The sequence below is a fragment of the Coregonus lavaretus genome, assembly GCF_964263955.1.
Source record: "Coregonus lavaretus genome assembly, chromosome: 4".
Lineage (NCBI taxonomy): Eukaryota > Metazoa > Chordata > Actinopteri > Salmoniformes > Salmonidae > Coregonus > Coregonus lavaretus.
Window position 1 is genome coordinate 58,684,515 of NC_139991.1, and position 16,356 is coordinate 58,700,870.

The 16,356-nt window shown below is 44.0% G+C and overlaps 1 pseudogene across 1 annotated transcript; it reads left to right on the top strand.

Annotated features, from left to right (window-relative positions):
* The first annotated feature begins 2,726 nt into the window (after positions 1–2,726).
* LOC311128531 lies at positions 2,727–15,745 on the top strand (annotated as a pseudogene). Its single transcript, XR_014615298.1, has 6 exons — positions 2,727–2,920; positions 4,206–5,099; positions 5,242–5,657; positions 8,073–8,259; positions 10,398–10,784; positions 15,053–15,745. The product of XR_014615298.1 is annotated as an uncharacterized misc_RNA (transcript).
* Positions 15,746–16,356: the final 611 nt, after the last annotated feature.

The following is a 16,356-nucleotide window of genomic DNA, read 5'->3' on the forward strand; positions in this document are numbered from 1 at the left end:
ATCAATTTGTATAGCAGACCCTCATGCCAAATTTAGTCAAAAGCTTGTTTGAAATCAACAAAGCATGAGAAGACTTTGCCTTTGTTTTGGTTTGTTTGTTTGTCAATTAGGGTGTGCAGGGTGAATACGTGGTCTGTCGTACGGTAATTTGGTAAAAAGCCAATTTGACATTTGCTCAGTACATTGTTTTTACTGAGGAAATGAACTAGTCTGCTGTTAATGATAATGCAGAGGATTTTCCCAAGGTTGCTGTCACGATCGTCATCTACAGAGGAGGACCAAGGCGCAGCGTTGAATGCGAACATTTTATTTAATTAGAATGAACACACGAACAAAACAACAAAACGAAAACGTGACGTCCCTGGTTACATACACGAACCAACATGGAACAAGAAACCACAATGAATGAGTGCCAAACGGCTACCTAAGTATGACTCCCAATCAGAGACAACGAGCTACAGCCGTCTCTGATTGGGAGCCACCCTGGCCAACATAGATCTACAAAACCAGAAAGTGAAACCTAGAACACACATAGACTATACACACCCTGGCTCAACATATTAGAGTCCCCAGAGCCATGGCGTGACAGTTGCTGTTGACGTATATCCCAAATTTGTCTCCACTTTTGTGGATTGGGGTGATCAGTCCTTGGTTCCAAATATTGGGGAAGATGCCAGAGCTAAGGATGATGTTAAAGAGTTTAAGTATAGCCAATTTGAATTTGTGGTCTGTATATTTTATAATTTCATTGAGGATACCATCAACACCACAGGCCTTTTTGGTTTGGAGGGTTTGTATTTTGTCCTGTAGTTCATTCAATGTAATTGGAGAATCCAGTGGGTTCTGGTAGTCTTTAATAGTTGATTCTAAGATTCTTTGCTGTTTGTTCTTTGTTATAGGGCCAAAAAGTGGTTTACCCATACATCTCCGTTTTGGATCGATAGCTCTTCATGTTTTTGTTTGTTTAGTGTTTTCCAATTTTCCCAGAAGTGGTTAGAGTATGGATTATTCTATTATATTGAGCTGATTTCTGACATGCTGTTCCTTCTTTTTCCGTAGTGTATTTCTGTATTGTTTTATTGATTCACCATATTGAAGGCGTAGGCTCAGGCTTTCTGGGTCTCTATGTTTTTGGTTGGATAGGTTTCTCAATTTCTTTCTTAGGTTTTTGCATTCTTCATCAAACCATTTGTCATTGTTGTTACATTTCTTCTGTTTTCTGTTAGAGATTTTTAGATTTGATAGGGAAGCTGAGAGGTCAAATATACTGTTTAGGTTTTCTACTGCCAAGTTTACACCTTCACTATTATAGTGGAACGTTTTGTCCAGGAAGTTGTCTAAAAGGGATTGAATTTGTTATTGCCTAACACTACTTTCCTTCCATCTATAGGATTTCTTAATATTATTAAGTTCCTTTGGCTTTGATGCCTCATGATTGAGTATTGCTCTGTTCAAGTAGACTGTGATTTTGCTGTGGTCTGATAGGGGTGTCAGTGGGCTGACTGTGAACGCTCTGAGAGACTCTGGGTTGAGGTCAGTGATAAAGTAGTCTACAGTACTACTGCCAAGAGATGAGCTATAGGTGTACCTACCATAGGAGTCCCCTCGAAGCCTACCATTGACTATGTACATACCCAGCGTGCAACAGAGCTGCAGGAGTTGTGACCCGTTTTTGTTGGTTATGTTGTCGTAGTTGTGCCTAGGGGGGCATATGGGGAGGGAATTAACACCTCCAGGTAGGTGTTTGTCCCCCTGTGTGCTGAGGGTGTCAGGTTCTTGTCCAGTTCTGGCATTTAGGTCGCCACAGACTAGTACATGTCCCTGGGTCTGGAAATGATTGATTTCTCCCTCCAGGATGGAGAAGCTGTCTTCATTAAAGTATGGTGATTCTAGTGGGGGGATATAGGTAGCACACAGGAGGACATTTTTCTCTGTTGAGATCATTTGCTTTTGAATTTCTAGCCAAATGTAAAATGTTCCTGTTTTGATTAATTTAATAGAGAGAGTTAGGTCTGCTCTATACCAAGTTAGCATACCCCCTGAGTCCCTTCCCTGTTTCACACCTGGTAGCTCTTTCTCTTTGGAAGATCACAATTTCCTGGAAACTCCTGATGCTGACCATTATCAACGTTGTATCTGCACAAAATAGAGGAAATGCATCTTTATACTACCATCAGCAAGCACAACCTTACTAAACAAAACATATCAAACTGACAAACAGCATTCTTCAATATTCATATGACCTCAAAAGCGTTTTAATTTAATATAATTGTTGAAAAATATGATTATCTGCTCTTGTCAAAATCTATGTTGTGGGTCTAGGAGTGTAGGCGTACTGTATTCTGCACCTGGCTTTGTTCATATCGAACATCAATTATATTGATAATAATACAAATCAAAAGTAGGCAATAACTGGGACTGCCAGTGTAAAAAAAAAGTAACATTTTCTATTTAACAGTTGACCTAACAAGAAAACAGCATTGATCTCCATTCAGTCATGCTATTAAACGTTAACTGTCAACCCATGTGAACGTTATTGACATGCAGCGCATTATTCTTCCGATCGTTGATCCAAGTGATGACATCAAAAGATAGGAACGCTGGACTATTTCCATATTCTGCGTCACGGATGGACCGGGAGACGTGAACTGTCTGAAAGCGACAGTTAGTTCTCTATGCAGCAACAGAGAAGGAGACCGAACATACATACATACAGGTTGACAATATCACGTGTTCAGATCTAGAAGAAACTCTTTAGGCTATATTAGTAAACCTGTTCATCTTTATTGGACTTCATTACAGTTCTGCGAGGTAGTAAACCTGTTCATCTTTATTGGACTTCATTACAGTTCTGCAAGGATGTTTTTCAAAACCTTTCTTTTGCTGGCAGGCGCGAATGCGGCTTCAGCCGTTTATAACGGTGAGTAGAATTCCCCTGATGTGTGATAAAATGTATTTCATACATGTGTGATAAAATGTATTTCATACATGTGTGATAAAATGTATTTCATACAAAGAACGTGTAGCATACACTTTTAGGCCCTGCCTGACTTATAGCCATAAACTATTATTTGGCAAAGTTTCATGCTAGGCTATAACGGGTCAGTGTGGCACAGTGACTTCATTTTTACGCACTAATTTATAACCGTCGCAACATACAGTATTATGTGTATTATTATTAAGTGTCATGAAACATTTATAGACAGTTACATATTCCAAAGTATAAAATACTACACTGAACAAAAATATAAACATGTAAAGTGTTGGTCCCATGTTTCATGAGCTGAAATAAAACATCTCATAAATGTGCCATACACACAAAAAGCTTATTTCTCTAAAATGTTGTGCACAAATTCGTTTACATCCCTGTTAGTGAGCATTTATCCTTTGCCAAGATAACCTATCCACCTGACATGTGTGGCATATCAAGACGCTGATTAAACAACGTGATCATTACACAGGTGCACCTTGTGCTGGGGACAATAAAAAGTAACTTTAAAATGTGCAGTTTTGTCACACAAAATGCCCTCCAAGGCCTACCCATGGCTGCACCCCTGCCTAGTCATGTGAAATCCATAGATTAGGGCCTAATGAATTTATTTCAATTGACTGATTTCCTTATATGAACTCTAACTCAGTAAAATCTTAGAAATTGTTGCATGTTGCGTTTATATTTTTGTTCAGTATAAGTCATTTACATTTACATTTTTAGTCATTTAGCAGACGCTCTTATCCAGAGCGACTTACAGTTAGTGAGTGCATACATTTTTCATACTGGCCCCATGAGGGATATTTATGGAGTTTTATTATAGGCCTACATTTTATCCTTTGCTTTTCTTGGCTGATATAACTCTCCTTTTTATGATGCAAAAAACAGGTTGAAATGTATTGCGATAGGATTTTAGAAGTGGTCTTGTTGAATACATCATTTTATTGACAGAACCAGCATTTTATCGACAATGAAAAGGGGATTTTAAAGAAAGTTACTCCATTACCCATGGAAGACCCCTCATTTTCAGGACACACTTCATCCCATTTCCAAGGGGATCCTATAGGAACTTCAAACTCTCTGAAGATCAAACAGTCTCTGTTTCAGGCCCTCCTCACCACTGCGCTCTATGACTATTATAATGTAGACTGCAGTGCTCCACACACCTACTCCCATGTGTGACTGACTCACGTCTCTGTGTTGTTTTTCTCCAAAGGCAGCACCATCGTGAGGACCTTCGCCATAAGGTTAGTCACGGAAGGGTCCCTGGTCACAGACGAGCCAATAGATCTAGACCTACTGGACAACTACCCAGACGAAGACAGTAATGGGCCCGGAGTCGGACTAAACAATGTGTCCGGACCGGGAGAGAGAGTTGGGTTTATAAACGGGTCCAGACTGGGACCATTGGAACTGGGCTCTGCCAGGAATGCTACAGGAGTCTGGTCTTACGCTATCTCTGTTATGGCCAACGACTTCCTCACAGGCCACCTGTCCACCATCTTCATCCCGACACTTTACACCATCATCTTCCTCATCAGCGTGCCCCTTAACACTGTTGCCATGGTGACTTTTGTCCGACGGATCCGGCCCATGAAGCCGGCAGTGATCTACATGCTGAACCTGGCAGCCGCCGACCTGCTGTTCGCCCTGCTGCTGCCCTTCAAGATCATCTACCACTACAATGGCAATGACTGGTTCTTCGGCGAGGGGATGTGCCGCCTGGTCACTGCAGCCTTCTACTGCAACATGTACTGCTCCGTCCTCCTCATGACCTGTGTCAGCGTGGACCGCCTGCTGGCGGTGGCCTACCCCATCGACTCCCTGGCCTGGAGGAGCCCCCGCAACGCAGCCTTAGCCTCCAGCGCCATGTGGGGCCTGGCTGTGGGCGGCTCGCTGCCTCTTGTCCTCTCACAGCAGACAGTCTACTACAACCCACTGGATATCACCACCTGCCATGACATCCAGGACCTGGAGCTGTTAGAGGGGCACTACCTCTTCTTCTTCCCTACGCTCTCCTGTACCCTCTACTTCCTGCCGCTGATCGTCATGGTGACCTGTTACTCCCGGGTGGTGCAGGTGCTCAACAAGTCTCCGTGCGGTGTTGTAGGTAAATACAAACCAGGGAAACCAGACAATAATGTACTTAATTTGGCTAATCTGTTTCTTAATCTTGATTCAGCATGTTTGTTTTAAAAATGTTTCTCATTAGAGGATAATAATATTTTCTATTGTAATTTGATCTGATCTAGGTCGTTCGAGGCAGAAGGCGCGGGCTGTGGTGATGGCGGTCACCGTGCTTGTGGTATTCGTGGTCTGTTTCACGCCCACCAACTCCATTCTCCTCGCTCACTACCTCCAGATCGCTGGGCAGGTGGGTGGGGAGCCGGATGCTACCCACGTGGCCTACCTGGTGTCACTATGTGTGGGGAGCATCAGCTGCTGCCTGGATCCCCTGGTCTACTATTCTGGCTCATCCCAGTGCCAGAGGAAGCTGGAGGGGGCGCTGGGATGCCGGGCGGCCGCCGAGGGAAGGAAGAGTCTGGCCTCATCCTCTGGTTCCTCCAAGACCAGCACCAGGACCAGAATCAGCACGAGGACCAGCACTAGGATTACTAAGGTGGACACCTTCCAGGCCAGTCTCAGCAGCCAGTACAAGAAACTCCTGGTCTGATGGATGGATGGAGACACAGAGAGCTGTTTCTGATTCACTCACTAAAGTAAAAAATATACTGTATATATAGCATATACTGTATTTTCACTGTTTCAGACAGTGCAAGAAGCTTCTGGTCTGTAAGATAGACATGGACCAAAGCTAGGCTATATCTGAGTAGAAAGAATGGATTTGGCTTGTATGATAAATTCAGTCAGACATTCATCCATAGCCAGTGGCCATCACACTATAGGTCTGGGTTAGCTATGCCCAACTCTAAATATAAAGAAGAGATATACATTTCCCTTGTTTCAGACAGTGCAAGAAGCTGCTGTTCTGATTGACACGGGCCAAAATTGTTTCTGAGCTGTACCCAACTACAGTACCGAGAAGATATATTTAGGGTAAGAGAAAAGGAAAATGTAAATCTTTTGAAAATGTAATGGATAATACAATTTATCTTTATCTTAAATATATTTATACAAATGAATTAAAAATGAAAAGTTGAAATGTCTTCAGTCAATAAGTATTCAATATTTTTGTTATGGCAAGCCTAAACAAAGTTCAGGAGAAAATAATTGCTTAACAAGTCACATTATAAGTTGCATTGACTCACTCTGTGTGCAATAATAGTGTTTAACAGGATTTTTAAATGAGTACCTCATCTCTGTACCCCACACATACAATTATCTGTAAGGTCCCTCAGTCAAGCAGTGAATTTCAAACCCAGATTCAACCACAAAGACCAGGGAGGTTTTCCAATGCCTTGCAAAGAAGGGCACCTATTGGTAGATGGGTAAACATGTAAAAAAGCAGACACTGAAGTTATGAATTACACTTTGGATGATGTATCAATACACCTAGTCACTTCAAAGATACAGGCGTCTGTAGGAGCGACGTCTTTTCATGAACAGGGTGGTGTACCTTAATAAACTGGCCACTGAGTGTATATTATCACTACAATAACTTTAGCTCACACTCATTATTACTAAATTGTCCATTTGTGTGAATGTATTATCTATGCATTCAGAAATGGAAGCGCTGTTTGACTACTCAAATACCCAAACAAGTCGAGCAAAACGCGTCAGAACAGGTACTACGCTGCGTACAGACACCCTTGCGCACTCAGCGTACGAAATATAACGCATTGCTGTACCACTTCGAGAGTAAGAAGTGCTGTGATACCCCCTACTGGTGTGAATTATACTCATTTCAAGTCAAGGACATTTTACAGCACTTTGTCACAGTCCTGCATGTTGCATTACATACAGCAGGTGATGCTACATACCTATTTAGTACAAACAAGTATTTTGTTTGCTAAGTGGGACTTATATTTGGTATGGAGGATAACATTAAATGAAAAAAATATTAAATGGTCTTAAAGAAGGTATTTGTGCCATACAGTTACAGAACATTATAAAAAAACTATGGTAAATGTTTCAAATAAAGCTATCCGATTGTTTTGTGTGTGATGATGTATATTTTGTTTGTGGTTTAATTTCTTTAAAATGTATTTAAGGAATACAAATAATGGACACAGGCATTGTGAATAGCTGAAATATTGAGTAATACATGTTTATGCACACACACACACACACACACTGGCAGTGTCTCATCAATTGTGTCTCATCATAATTTCAGGTAGTTCACCAAATTAACTCTACAATAAAAACTCCCCCCCCCCCCCCCCCCCCCCCCCCCCCGATCACCACCATTCCATTCCTCCGTTTCACCTGTACAAAGACAACATAGCAAGAGAAAAGCACCCGAGAGTCCTCAAGAAACTAGCCATCTGCTCTGTTTTATTGACCAAACAGAGATGCTAGTGACTAAGTCAAGCAAAAAGATCAAACTGTTGGAACTTCCACTGAGACTGCCTTGAGTACACTGGACCTGATGCAAGACACACCACTTTCTCATTACTCTCATAAACCTTTGCTCTGTGTTGCAACTGGCAACATATAGACAGAGAGGAGGGCAGGAGAGATCAGCAGACAGGGAATCATATTATTTAACTGTGAGGAAATGTTCTTGATGCACTCCTCTTTTCCACTATTAACTAGCCTACCTACTACACATGCTGGTAGGCCTACTCTACTGCAGTGCTGAGCTGTACATTTCCTTAGGCCTATACTTGTCAAGAAGACACATTTGCACATCCGTTTTTCTGCAGGTGGTAGTGAAGGTGCCCCTAGGCACAGCTCTAGGATCAGCTTATACCTTCCCTAAATTCCAACTTGAAGCCTAAGTGGAAAAATATAAAACTGACCTTAGATCAGTGTCTGAGGGCAACATTTTGACCTACTATATCCCCTCAGCCAGTTAGCCTGAACAACACAGGTGTGCATGGTCACGTGTCTTATGACATCACGCAGGTTTTTTCTTCCCACCTGTTATGAAAGGAAGGGGTGTGGTACCCTATCTCTTCAGTTCACTTCAACGTCGCACAGACAAAAGGAATACACAAAGGCGTGTATCAGCATTCAACACTTTTCATACATCGCAGATAGATCATTGTTGGAAAGTTTTGTGGAAGTTAACATGAATTTCAAGCCACATTGGTTGAAACATATATTTTTATTGGCCTGTGCCGATCTCTGTCTGTCTCAGAAAAATGGTAAGAGAGCCTTTACCCTCTTTCTCTCGTTATTGATGTTTTTTTCCCCGATCAGATAAACAACGTTGTTACGCTATTCTTTATTGCCTTGGGCAATTTATTGAGTCGGATTCCCTCTGATTCCTGAATGCAGAGATTGTGAAATACCCTGATTTGTCATGTTGTGATGGTATTTCCAATGTCGGGTGTGGTTACAAACCTCAAGACGCCAATGAGTGATGTCATTATCCCACATGACAATGGGTTTCTCCAACATTGCAGCCGACAGTGCAGGCGACTTCTGACTGATTTATCTACACATCACCTTGCATCATAAATAACGACTCATTAGTATCAGTTAGTCAGTCACAATTTACCCATGATACATCACGGTTTTGACGCTCTCGAACACGGCCTCAGACGCACTAATCTTCAAAGATTTTTGAGAAGGGTGCAATTGCGCCCCGGAATTCGGGGCGTTCCTGCATGTGGGCATCTGCAGGAAACCCTCTTTATACACTACATCACCAAAAGTATGTGGACACCTGCTCGTCAAACATCTCATTCCAAAATCATGGGCATTAATATGGAGTTGGTTCCCCTTTGCTGCTGTAAAAGCCTCCACTCTTCTGGGAATGCTTTCCACTAGATGTTGGAACGTTGCTCCGGGGATTTACTTCCATTCAGCCACATTAGTGAGGTCGGGCACTGATGTTGGGGGATTAGGCCTGGCTCGCAGTCAGCATTCCAATTCATCCCAAATGTGTTAGATGGGGTTGAGGTCAGGGTCCTGTGCAGGCCAGTCAAGTTCTCCACACCGATCTCGACAAACCATTTCTATGGACCTCGCTTTGTGCACGGGGGCATTGTCATGCTGAAACAGGAAAGGGCCTTCCCCAAGCTGTTGCCACAAATTTGGAAGCACAGAATCATCTAGAATGTCATTGTATACTGTAGCGTTAAGATTTCCCTTCACTGGAACTAAGGGGCCTAGCCCGAAACATAAAAAACAGTCCCAGACCATTATTCCTCCTCCACCAAACTTTACAGTTGGCAATATGCATTGGGGCAGGTAGCGTTCTCCTGGCATCCGCCAATCCCAGATTAGTCCGTCGGACTGCCAGATGGTGATGCGTGATTCATCACGCCAGAGAATGCGTTTCCGCTGCTCTAGAGTCCAATGGCGGCGAGCTTTAGACCACTCCAGCCGACGCTTGACATTGCGCATGGTGATCTTAGGCTGCTCGGCCATGGAAACCCATTTCATGAAGCTCCCCTGACAAACAGTTATTGTGCTGACGTTGCGTCCAGAGGCAGTTTGGAACTCGGTAGTGAGTTTTGCAACTGAGGACAGATGATTTTTACGCACTACGGCGGTTCCATTCTGTGAGCTTGTGTGGCCTACCACTTCGCAGATGAGCCGTTGTTGCTCCTAGACATTTCCACTTCACAATAACAGCAATTACAGTAGGTAGCAGTAATGCACCATAACGTTGGATGCCAACTGCCGATAAACCCCACAGAAGACGAGACGGGGGCAACAACGGTATCTAGCTAGCTAGGACAATGGTAGACACTGTCCTTCGCCCCCACCTGTCAGGCACTGTTTTCCATCAGTTCTGTTAACGAGGGTGAGAGCAGTTGTTTGGCAGGCGTTTAGGAACCTGGGTGCTAGCTAGCTAGTTAGCAAGCTAGGACTCTGGTACACAGCAGGCGGGAAAGATGGAGGAATGGCCACCTGCAGGAACGCACTATTGATATTCTTTACTGAAAATGACCTTCTTAAGGGGTATACTACAAAGCAGGATCAATGACTTTATTTTCTGGTTCATAAAGAAAGCTACACTTAGATACAGTATGTGTTTTTGGCTTTTGAGTTAAGTAGACGATGCCCATTTTAAGCTTATCCTCATCCTCCTTGTTCCTCATTTTAGTATACCCCTCTGGCGTCTTATTAGTTGATTTCAAATAAATGTTGTGTACTTTTGATTTAGTTTACATAAGAACAATAGACAATGTATAATTGAGGCATGTACCTGACAGCGAAGTAAATCAATCACTAATGTCTATTGTATTTAAATAAATGGCATACAATCTAACCCCATTGTTAGAAGTCCATAAACAGCCCTGTTTATACTCACCTCTCCTCTCTTTCTCAGAGCGGTTTGATGCTGACGTTGAAGACCGAGGATTCACAGGGAACGAGACAATGGAGGGGGTGAGGGTCTCCTTGACGGCCCGCATGGTTCTGGACAGTCATCTGACCACTGTGTTCCTCCCCATTGTCTACATAGTGGTGTTTGCTGTGGGGCTGCCCACCAACACCATGGCCATCTGGGTCTTCCTGTTCAGGACCAAGAAGAAGCACCCTGCCGCCATCTACATGGCCAACCTGGCGCTGTCCGACCTGCTGTTTGTCATCTGGACGCCCCTGAAGATCGCCTACCACTTCAACGGCAACGACTGGATCTATGGAGAGAGGCTGTGTAAAGTGCTGGTGGGCTTCTTCTATGGGAACATGTACTGCTCCATCCTCTTCATCACCTGTATCAATCAATCAATCAATCAATTTTATTTTATATAGCCCTTCTTACATCAGCTAATATCTCGAAGTGCTGTACAGAAACCCAGCCTAAAACCCCAAACAGCTAGTAATGCAGGTGTAGAAGCACGGTGGCTAGGAAAAACTCCCTAGAAAGGCGAAAACCTAGGAAGAAACCTAGAGAGGAACCAGGCTATGAGGGGTGGCCAGTCCTCTTCTGGCTGTGCCGGGTGGAGATTATAACAGAACCATGCCAAGATGTTCAAAAATGTTCATAAGTGACAAGCATGGTCAAATAATAATCAGGAATAAATCTCAGTTGGCTTTTCATAGCCGATCATTAAGAGTTGAAAACAGCAGGTCTGGGACAGGTAGGGGTTCCATAACCGCAGGCAGAACAGTTGAAACTGGAATAGCAGCAAGGCCAGGCGGACTGGGGACAGCAAGGAGTCACCACGGCCGGTAGTCCCGACGTATGGTCCTAGGGCTCAGGTCTCTCAGTTGGCTTTTCATAGCCGATCATTAAGAGTAGAAAACAGCAGGTCTGGGACAGGTAGGGGTTTCGTAGCCGCAGGCAGAACAGTTGAAACTGGAATAGCAGCAAGGCCAGGCGGACTGGGGACAGCAAGGTGTCATCATGCCCGGTAGTCCTGACGTATGGTCCTAGGGCTCAGGTTCTCAGAGAGAAAGAGAGAACGAGAGAATTAGAGAGAGCATACTTAAATTCACACAGGACACTGGATAAGACAGGAGAAGTACTCCAGGTATAACCAACTAACCCCAGCCCCCCGACACATAAACTACTGCAGCATAAATACTGGAGGCTGAGACAGGAGCGGTCCGGAGACACTGTGGCCCCATCCGAAGAAACCCCCGGACAGGGCCAAACAGGAAGGATATAACCCCACCCACTCCGCCAAAGCACAGCCCCCGCACCACTAGAGGGATATCCCCAACCACCAACTTACAATCCTGAGACAAGGCCGAGTATAGCCCACAGAGGTCTCCACCACAGCACAAACCAAGGGGGGGGCGCCAACCCAGACAGGAAGATCACGTCAGTAACTCAACCCACTCAAGTGACGCACCCCTCCCAGGGACGGCATGAAAGAGCACCAGCAAGCCAGTGACTCAGCCCCTGCAACAGGGTTAGAGGCAGAGAACCCCAGTGGAGAGGGGAACCGGCCTGGCAGAGACAGCAAGGGCTGTTCGTTGCTCCAGCCTTTCCGTTCACCTTCACACTCCTGGGCCAGACTACACTCAATCATATGACCTACTGAAGAGATAAGTCTTCAGTAAAGACTTAAAGGTTGAGACCGAGTCTGCGTCTCTCACATGGGTAGGCAGACTGTTCCATAAAAATGGAGATCTATAGGAGAAAGCCCTGCCTCCCGCTGTTTGCTTAGAAATTCTAGGGACAATTAGGAGGCCTGCGTCTTGTGACCGTAGCGTACGTATTGGTATGTACGGCAGGACCAACTCGGAAAGATAGGTAGGAGCAAGCCCATGTAACGCTTTATAGGTTAACAGTAAAACCTTGAAATCAGCCCTTGCCTTAACAGGAAGCCAGTGTAGGGAAGCTAGCACTGGAGTAATATGATCAAATTTCTTGGTTCTAGTCAGGATTCTAGCAGCCGTATTTAGCACTAACTGAAGTTTATTTAGTGCTTTATCCGGGTAGCCGGAAAATAGAGCATTGCAGTAGTCTAACCTAGAAGTAACAAATGCATGGATTAATTTTTCTGCATCATTTTTGGACAGAAAATTTCTGATTTTTGCAATGTTACGTAGATGGAAAAAAGCTGTCCTTGAAACAGTCTTGATATGTTCGTCAAAAGAGAGATCAGGGTCAAGAGTAACGCCGAGGTCCTTCACAGTTTTATTTGAGACGACTTTACAACCTTCAAGATGAATTGTCAGATTTAACAGAAGATCTCTTTGTTTCTTGGGACCTAGAACAAGCATCTCTGTTTTGTCCGAGTTTAAAAGTAAAAAGTTTTCAGCCATCCACTTCCTTATGTCTGAAACACAGGCTTCTAGCGAGGGCAATTTTGGGGCTTCACCATGTTTCATTGAAATGTACAGCTGTGTGTCATCCGCATAGCAGTGAAAGTTAACATTATGTTTTCGAATAACATCCCCAAGAGGTAAAATATATAGTGAAAACAATAGTGGTCCTAAAACGGAACCTTGAGGAACACCGAAATGTACAGTTGATTTGTCGGAGGACAGACCATTCACAGAGACAAACTGATATCTTTCCGACAGGTAGGATCTAAACCAGGCCAGAACTTGTCCGTGTAGACCAATTTGGGTTTCCAGTCTCTCCAAAAGAATGTGGTGATCGATGGTGTCAAAGGCAGCACTAAGGTCTAGTAGCACGAGGACAGATGCAGAGCCTCGGTCTGACGCCATTAAAAGGTCATTTACCACCTTCACAAGTGCAGTCTCAGTGCTATGATGGGGTCTAAAACCAGACTGAAGCATTTCGTATACATTGTTTGTCTTCAGAAAGGCAGTGAGTTGCTGCGCAACAGCTTTTTCTAAAATTTTTGAGAGGAATGGAAGATTCGATATAGGCCGATAGTTTTTTATATTTTCCGGGTCAAGGTTTGGCTTTTTCAAGAGAGGCTTTATCACTGCCACTTTTAGTGAGTTTGGTACACATCCGGTGGATAGAGAGCTGTTTATTATGTTCAACATAGGAGGGCCAAGCACAGGAAGCAGCTCCTTCAGCAGTTTAGTAGGAATAGGATCCAGTATGCAGCTTGAAGGTTTAGAGGCCATGATTATTTTCATCATTGTGTCAAGAGATATAGTACTAAAACACTTAAGTGTCTCTCCCGATCCCAGGCCCTCGCAGAGCTGTGCAGATCCAGGACAGCTAAGCCCTGGAGGAATACGCAGATTCAAAGAGGAGTCCGTAATTTGCTTTCTAATGGTCATGATCTTTTCCTCAAAGAAGTTCATGAATTTATCACTGCTGAAGTGAAAGCCATCCTCTCTTGGGGAATGCTGCTTTTTAGTTAGCTTTGCAACAGTATCAAAAAGAAATTTTGGATTGTTCTTATTTTCCTCGATTAAGTTGGAAAAGTAGGATGATCGAGCAGCAGTGAGGGCTCTTCGGTACTGCACGGTACTGTCTTTCCAAGCTAGTCGGAAGACTTCCAGTTTGGTGTGGCGCCATTTCCGTTCCAATTTCCTGGAAGCTTGCTTCAAAGCTCGGGTATTTTCTGTATACCAGGGAGCTAGTTTCTTATGACAAATGTTTTTCGTTTTTAGGGGTGCAACTGCATCTAGGGTATTGCGCAAGGTTAAATTGAGTTCCTCAGTTAAGTGGTTAACTGATTTTTGTCCTCTGACGTCCTTGGGTAGGCAGAAGGAGTCTGGAAGGGCATCAATGAATTTTTGTGTTGTTTGAGAATTTATAGCACGACTTTTGATGCTCCTTGGTTGGGGTCTGAGCAGATTATTTGTTGCGATTGCAAATGTAATAAAATGGTGGTCCGATAGTCCAGGATTTTGTGGAAAAACATTAAGATCTACAACATTTATTCCATGGGACAAAACTAGGTCCAGAGTATGACTGTGGCAGTGAGTAGGTCCAGAGACATGTTGGACAAAACCCACTGAGTCGATAATGGCTCCGAAAGACTTTTGGAGTGGGTCTGTGGACTTCTCCATGTGAATATTAAAATCACCAAAAATTAGAATATGATCTGCTATGACTACAAGGTCTGATAGGAATTCAGGAAACTCAGAGAGGAACGCTGTATATGGCCCAGGAGGCCTGTAAACAGTAGCTATAAAAAGTGATTGAGTAGGCTGCATAGATTTCATGACTAGAAGCTCAAAAGATGAAAACGCCATTTTTTTTTTTGTAAATTGAAATTTGCTATCGTAAATGTTAGCAACACCTCCGCCTTTGCGGGATGCACGGGGAATATGGTCACTAGTGTAACCAGGAGGTGAGGCCTCATTTAACACAGCAAATTCATCAGGCTTAAGCCATGTTTCAGTCAGGCCAATCACATCAAGATTATGATCAGTGATTAGTTCATTGACTATGACTGCCTTTGAAGTGAGGGATCTAACATTAAGTAACCCTATTTTGAGATGTGAGGTATCACGATCTCTTTCAATAATGGCAGGAATGGAGGAGGTCTTTATCCTAATAAGATTGCTAGGGTGAACACCGCCATGTTTAGTTTTGCCCAACCTAGGTCGAGGCACAGACACAGTCTCAATGGGTATGGCTGAGCTGACTACACTGACTGTGCTATTGGCGCTACTGGGCCATCGTTCACCCCCTCTCCCAGAAATGTAGGGACAACCAGGTAGCCATTGGTGCAGTCTGTCGCAGTCTGGGTGGGGGTCTGGCTGCTGACCACCCCTCTCTACCTCTACGACCAGACAGTCAAGGTGACCAACCTCAACATCACCACCTGCCACGATGTCATCCGGCCCAGCCAGAATAGCATGGCCGTCGGCTACTTCCTGACCATGGGAACCCTGGGATTTGTAGTTCCCACTGTGGTGTGCGTGGTGGCCTACGTTCTGATGCTCAAGTCGCTGAGGCACTCCATGACGAACGCCAGCATCACCAAGAATCGGCACAAGGCTGTGGTGCTCATCATCACTGTGCTGGTCATGTTCCTGGTCTGTTTCACCCCCAGTAACATCATGCTGCTTGTGCACTACTCCCTCCTGCTGGCCGGAGTAGTGAACAATGGCTATGGCTTTTACATCACCACCCTGTGTCTGGCCAGCCTCAACAGCTGTGTGGATCCCTTCATCTACTACTTCATCTCAGAGGAGTTCAGGGAGCATGTAAAGAACACGCTGAGGTGCCGCAGCGAGAGGACAGTGGCGAGGATGAGGGTCTCGTTCAGCGCTCTAAAGTACTCCAAGAAGAAAAGCACCTACACCTCAGACTCAGGGAACACACAGAGCAGCTCCGGTTAGGGGGTTGTGATGTGGAGATGGAAGTTGGCTGTACTGATGTTTTTAAAGTACTGGACGGGTGAAAGGGAATACTAAAATGTAATAGCTGGTGACCATCTGCCATGTTGCTTTCACCTGAGTTGTTTCATCAGTATTCATGGAAAAGAAGCCATTTTAAACTGAGATGCAACCCCAGACTACTTCATATTATGTGCTTGTGTTACATTGCCTTCTCTTCCCTCATACATGATTTTTAAGTGGAGATTTTGTTGGTTTTATGTAGAGGACAGAATTAGTAAGAGTGATGAGGCAAATTGTTTTATTCTGTGTTACTGATCTATCCCCCACATTTGGACAGTCAGATGTCCATTAAGTTTGTTCCAGCACTGAGCTCTCTGAAACTGTCAACTTAGTTCTCAGTGCCCAGCACTGACCCTTCATTTCTGGTAATGAGCACTGTTCTTTAAGTGAGCCATTCACCTAGAGTGCCTAGTGAAAGTCTACACACCCCTTGCACAGTTATGACATTTTGCTGCCTTTAAATTAAATCAAAAAAGGGATTAAGTTAAAAAAAAATCCTACAGATCTACACCACCTGCTTGACATTTTCATAGTGAAAGAATAAGTATAGA